Source organism: Cajanus cajan, chromosome 11 (genome assembly GCF_000230855.2).
Source record: "Cajanus cajan strain Asha chromosome 11, NIPB_CcT2T_4, whole genome shotgun sequence".
Classification (NCBI taxonomy): Eukaryota; Viridiplantae; Streptophyta; class Magnoliopsida; order Fabales; family Fabaceae; genus Cajanus; species Cajanus cajan.
Genome location: NC_138527.1, coordinates 17,007,554 through 17,013,963, shown reverse-complemented (window position 1 = coordinate 17,013,963; position 6,410 = coordinate 17,007,554).

The following is a 6,410-nucleotide window of genomic DNA, read 5'->3' as shown; positions in this document are numbered from 1 at the left end:
TCTTTGGTACACAACCATCTCTCCTTAGGTTTTCAATTTTCGTTAGTACTTGGTGGGAGTGGTCCTTGATTGATCTTTGGTATCTCTCAAGCTCTCACCCTAGGACACGTTTAGGTAGTTTAATTCTTGCTTAATATTTGTGTTTTAGTTGTTTTCATACGTCTAGCATATCATAGTTCACAAAACATCAAAAATAATTTTCATTGAAAAGAATTTGGTAGAGATTAACTACAAAGGGGATTAGTAATTTTTACTTGAAGAGGCTTGATTTTTAAGTGGCTCTTAGTAGCTCACCTCCCTCCAAAGTTCAATTTGTATACATAATCCTCCAAGTACTTAGTCTTAACCTTGCATAACAATTGCTTTTCAAACTTCATTCTTCAAAAAGAACCTTTCTCCTATAATGGAATAATTTTCTACTCCACAAAGTGATAGTAATTCAAGTGATTACAATGACATGTCAAAAGTAACACATGAATTAAGATCACTTAAACTTTGGAAAGACCAAGAGTCCAAACAAAGACTCAAAGAAAAACTTGAAAGGGAGGCTCAACTTGCTCTTTTAGAGGAGGAAATTCGGATATTAAAAGAGAAAGAAGAAAAATTACACCACAAGCACCGTAGTAGACATAGCTCCCAACATAGTTCAACCCTAGGGGAATCAATGAATGATGATAGCCTAGCTTTAAGAGATCATTATCAACAACCTCTTAGAAGGGTTCATAGGACCCCCAAGCCAAGGGAATCTAGGGTAGATCTCCCTTATTTTCATGGAAAGGATGATGTGGAGGGGTACCTAGATTGGGAGATGAAGGTGGAACAAATCTTCACTTGCCACCAAGTGAGTGAAGAAAGAAAAGTCCCTTTAGCCACTCTAAGCTTCCAAGGTCACGTCATGTATTAGTGGACTTCCCTTGTTAGGGATAGGCGTCGCCATAATGACCCTCCAATTCAATATTGGAATGAGTTAAGGAGTGCCTTGAGGATGAGGCATATTCCCTCTTATTACACTAGGGAGCTTATCAACAAGCTCCAAAGACTCCATAAAAAAAATATGACTGTGGAAGAGTATAGGCAAACGATGGAGTTATATTTGATGAGGGCTGGCATTAGGGAAGAAGAAAACATTACCATTGCTAGGTTTTTAAGTGGTTTAACTTTTAAGATAAGAGATAAGGTTGAGCTTCTCCCTTATAGGGATTTGAATGATTTGGTTCAACTTTGCATCAAGGTTGAACAACAAAATTTGAGAAAAGCTTTCAAATCAAGCTCATACTCATCTTCTTACTCTAAAGTTGATTACAAGAGGGAGGGTAAGAAAAATGATTTTGAAAAAAAAATACTTTCCCCTCCAAAAATCTAGACAAGGGTAAAGAAAAAGAAAAAGATAAAAAAACAAACACCTCACACACTACCACCAAGTCTAGTGACATAAAGTGCTTTAAGTGTCTTGGGAGAGGCCACATTGCTTCTCAATGCCCTAACAAGAAAGTGATGATTTTAAGGGGCCAAGACATTTATAGTAGCCAAGATGAAGCTACTACTTCTTCATCTTCAAGTGAGGATGAAGAAGAAGCAAGTGAGGGAGAGTCATGTGAGGTCACTCACCCTTACAATGGGGAACTTCTTATGATGAGAAGGGTCCTCAACAACCAACCTAGTGATACACAATCCCAAAGAGAGAACATCTTTCATACAAGATGTAACATTTCAAACAAGGCTTGTTCTCTCATAGTGGATAGTGGATCTTGGTGCAATTGTTGTAGCACTAGGATGGTTGAGAAGTTGGGCTTGATTACCACACCCCATCCCAAACCTTATCAACTTCATTGGCTTAATGATGATGGGGATATGGTGGTCAACCAACAAGTGGAAGTAGAGTTTTCTATTGGGAACTATCAAGATAAAGTCAAATGTGATGTAGTTCCCATGGAAGCTTGTCATATTTTATTAGGAAGGCCATGGCAATTTGATACACAAACTCATCATGATGGCCTAACTAATAAAATAACTTTCACTCATAAGGGTAAGAAGTTTGTACTTCATCCTCTTTCACCTTCACAAGTGAAGGAAGATCAAGTGCAAATGAAGGCCAAACGTGAGCAAGAAAAAGGAAAACAAAAAAACGTTGAAAAAAAAACTCCTAAAAATTAGTGAAAAAGAGGATTCTAGAGAGCCTAGTGTTCCCTCTCTAGAGATAGTTCAAGGGGAGAATTTTGAATCAAAACCTTTATACAAAACCTCTCTCTTCCTTGTACCATCTTCTCATATCCTCAGGTGTGGAGGAACACTCACATGCACTGCCACAGCTTCTTTGGAAACTTCTCTACCTCTTGAGGTTAAAAATCTTTTGAAAGAATTTGATGATGTATTCCCTAGTGAAGGCCCTGTGGGACTTTCACCTTTTAGGGGAATAGAGCATCAAATAGATCTTGTGCCTGGGGCTAGTCTTCCAAATAGACCAACCTATAGGACCAACCCACAAGAGACCAAAGAGATAGAGAAGCAAGTACAAGAGTTGTTGGAGAAGGGTTGGATTCAAAAGTCTAAACCCTTGTGCTGTACCTGTAATATTGGTGCCAAAAAAAGATGGAAAATGGAGGATGTGTTGTGACTGTAGGGCCATCAACAACATCACCATAAAATATAGGCACCCAATTCCTAGGCTTGATGACATGCTTGATGAATTGCATGGGTCATCCATATTTTCCAAAGTAGATCTTAAGAGTGGATATCACCAAATTAGAATCAAGGAAGGTGATGAGTGGAAAACCGTTTTTAAGACTAAATTTTGACTATATGAATGGTTAGTAATGCCTTTTGGGCTTACTAATGCACCTAGCACATTCATGAGGTTGATGAATCATGCCCTTAGGGATTGCATTGGTAGGTTTGTAGTTGTTTATTTTGATGATATTTTAATATATAGCAAAAGTCTAAGTGATCATGTGGATCACCTAAGACAAGTCTTTCTTGTTCTTAGAGACAATCACTTGTTTGCCAATGTAGACAAGTGCACTTTTTGTGTGGATAATGTTATTTTTCTAGGATTTGTGGTAAGCAAAAATGGGGTTCATGTGGACCCCGAGAAAATCAAAGCCATCCAAGAATGGCCTATTCCTACTAATGTTAGTGAAGTTAGGAGCTTCCATGGTTTGGCAAGCTTTTATAGAAGATTTGTTCCTAACTTCTCTACATTAGCTTCACCTCTCAATGAGTTGGTGAAGAAGGATGTGGTCTTTGAATGGAAAGAAAAACATAACTTAGCTTTTCAAGAACTTAAGCATAAACTTACTCAAGCACCTGTTCTAGCTTTGCCTGATTTTTCTAAAACTTTTGAGCTAGAATGTGATGCTTCAGGGCTTGGCATAGGAGCTTTGTTGTTACAAGGTGGTCACCCCATAGCTTATTTTAGTGAAAAACTTCATGGGGCTGCCTTGAACTATCCTACCTATGATAAGGAGTTATGCTTTAGTTCGTGCCCTTCAAACTTGGGAACATTACCTTGTGACCAAGGAATTTGTTATCCATAGTGATCATGAATCACTTAAATATTTGAAGGGTCAACATAAATTAAATAAGAGGCATGCAAAATGGGTTGAGTATCTTGAACAATTCCCTTATGTCATCAAATATAAAAAGGTCTCTACAAATGTAGTAGCTGATGCTTTGTCAAGAAGACATGTTTTGTTAAACATCCTAGGTTCTCAAATACTAGGGTTTGATGACATCAAGGAGTTGTATGAGAAAGACCTTGATTTTGCTAACTTTTATGCTTTATGTATTCAAAAACCTTATCAATGGTACTATATTTCTGAGGGTATCTTTTTAAAGAAAACAAACTTTGTATACCCCAAGGATCTATTAGGAAACTCTTGGTCAAGGAGAGCCATGAGGGTGGGCTCATGGGGCATTTTGGAATTGAGAAAACTCTTTCACTTTTTGAGAGAGAAATTCTTTTGGCCTCATATGAAAAGAGATGTCCAAAGGTTTTGTAGTAGTTGCATTGCTTGTTTACAAGCAAAGTCTACCACTAAACCTCATGGACTATACACCCCGTTGCCCATATCCTCTTCTCCTTGGGTAGACATTTCCATGGATTTTATCCTTGGTTTGCCTAGGACCCAAAGAGGAAGGGATTCCATTTTTGTGGTTGTGGACCGTTTTAGCAAAATGGCACACTTTATTCCATGCCACAAAGTGGATGATGCAAGTAACATTACTAAGTTATTCTTTCAAGAAATTGTGAGACTACATGGGTTACCCAAAACTATAGTCTCCGATAGAGATGTTAAGTTCCTTAGCCATTTTTGGAAAACTCTTTGGGCAAGGCTAGGAACTAAACTTCTATTCTCTACCACATGTCATCCCCAAACTGATGGGCAAACTGAGGTAGTGAATAAGTCTCTAGGGACTATGTTGAGGGCAATCCTCAAAGGCAATAAAAAGTCATGGGATGACTATCTCCCTCATGTGGAGTTTGCCTATAATAGGGTGGTTCACAAGACCACTAACATGTCTCCTTTTGAGATTGTTTATGATTTCAACCCTCTTACTTGATGGAAGAGCATGGGCTAAAGGCCCAACCACTAGAGCTATGGCCAGGAGGTTACTTGAAGATTTGACTGCTTCAGAGCTTAGTGGGCCCAATGGGCTTGGTGGGCCTAGGGTGCTTCTCACTTGGGCATTGATTGATTGAACACCATATTTAATTGTATTTTCTTAGTATAGGAATTTACTTTGATGTTGGTCTTGTATTTTGACCATAGATTAGGGTTTAGGTGTCTTGGGCTTAATTTTGGGCTTCTTGGGCTTTGGGCTTTTGGTACCCAGTATTAGGCTCATTTTCATTCTTGTAATTTTTCTTTTCCATTGTATTCCTTAGACCATTGTATTTTGGTCATTAGATTAGGATTTAAGGAGGATTAGTAGTTCATTTGAATTAGGACAAATTAGGTTAAATTTAGGATGGATTTAAGTTGCATTTAGGTCACACTCTTGGCACCACCTTGGCTGCACAAGTGTGACACTGAAATGCAACCCTAAATACATACTAAATTCAATCTAATTTGCATTTAGCTCTTCATGACCGGTTATGCACATGTGACACAAGGTTTGAATTCAAATTTGAATTTGAATTCAAATCTTGGCGCCAACATGTGACCACTCATGTGGCGCCAAGTGTACTCCTAATTTTCGGAAGCTATATGTTCCCTCCTTTCACCTATTGTATTCACTTTGAACATATATGAAATTTGAGAGCCTTTAGTGCCGAGTTTCTCCATTCAAAGTCACCAAGAGTTCACCTCAAAACCTTAGGAAAATCACCTTCTTCCTTCTCTTTAAAGTGAGCTCTCCATTGATGCTTGAGCTTGGATGCTTCCATCCAAGGCTAGACCTAACTCCATCCATGTTTCTTCATAATTCAAGAGCCATTCCATTCGGTGTAATCTCCTTGAAGAAGATCCGAGCCTAGGAGGAGCTAAGGAGAAGAACATTCATCGCTTCTCCCTACTTATTCCATCAATTTTGGTATCAAGAGCAAGGTCTTCAAGGAGATAAGTTGTTTCACTTTTGAGTCCGTTTCTTTTTGTGTTTTTGTGTTGTTCTTTGTGTTCTTCTTGACTTCTTTGAGTTTCTATTCAGATCTATATGTTTTGAATCAATTTTTGTTCCATAGATCCATTGGTTGATTGTTTTTGAATTTTCTTCCACAATCAACATGTTTAGGACCTATTAGCTTGTGCTTATTTTGAATTTCTTTGAGTCTCTCCATTCTAGTATGTGTCCGTTATTGGACTCCATGCATTGCATTAGATTTTGGTTTCTAATCCATGTTTTGTCTTAGGATGTTTGTTTAGTCATTATATGTTCAAAAAATTCCTTGAATAGCATGTTGACCTAATTTTCTTTTGTGCATTGTTCATCAATTTGTTGCTCTCGGTTTGAGTTCTAATGTGCCTACCTATATGTGCTTTTTCTTTTACCTTATTGTGTTCATAATTTGCTATTAGTCCTAGTAAATTTCTTTAGAGTTAGGTTTCCATTGTGTTCTTAAGTTTTCAATTCACTTTCCTTTGAAAAATCTCTTAAAAAAAAATTTTGATCTAAAATTTCAAGTGTTTAACCTACTTCTAGTGCACTTTTCTTGTGGATTCAAATTTTAAAAACAAAAGGAGGCTGAAAACAGAGGAAATACAGAGCCTAAAACAAAATAAGAGTTCCAAATTTCAAAAGAAAAAGAGAACAAAAAGGAATCCAAACCAAAAGCTAAAGACTAGTGCACTAGTTTCTCATTTTCACTTGAATTTTGACCTAATTTTTGGCTGACTTGTAGTCTCGGTTTCTATAGCTTGGAATCATAAAAAAATTTGAAACAAAAGGCAAATATACTCTCTGGACTCTTAACT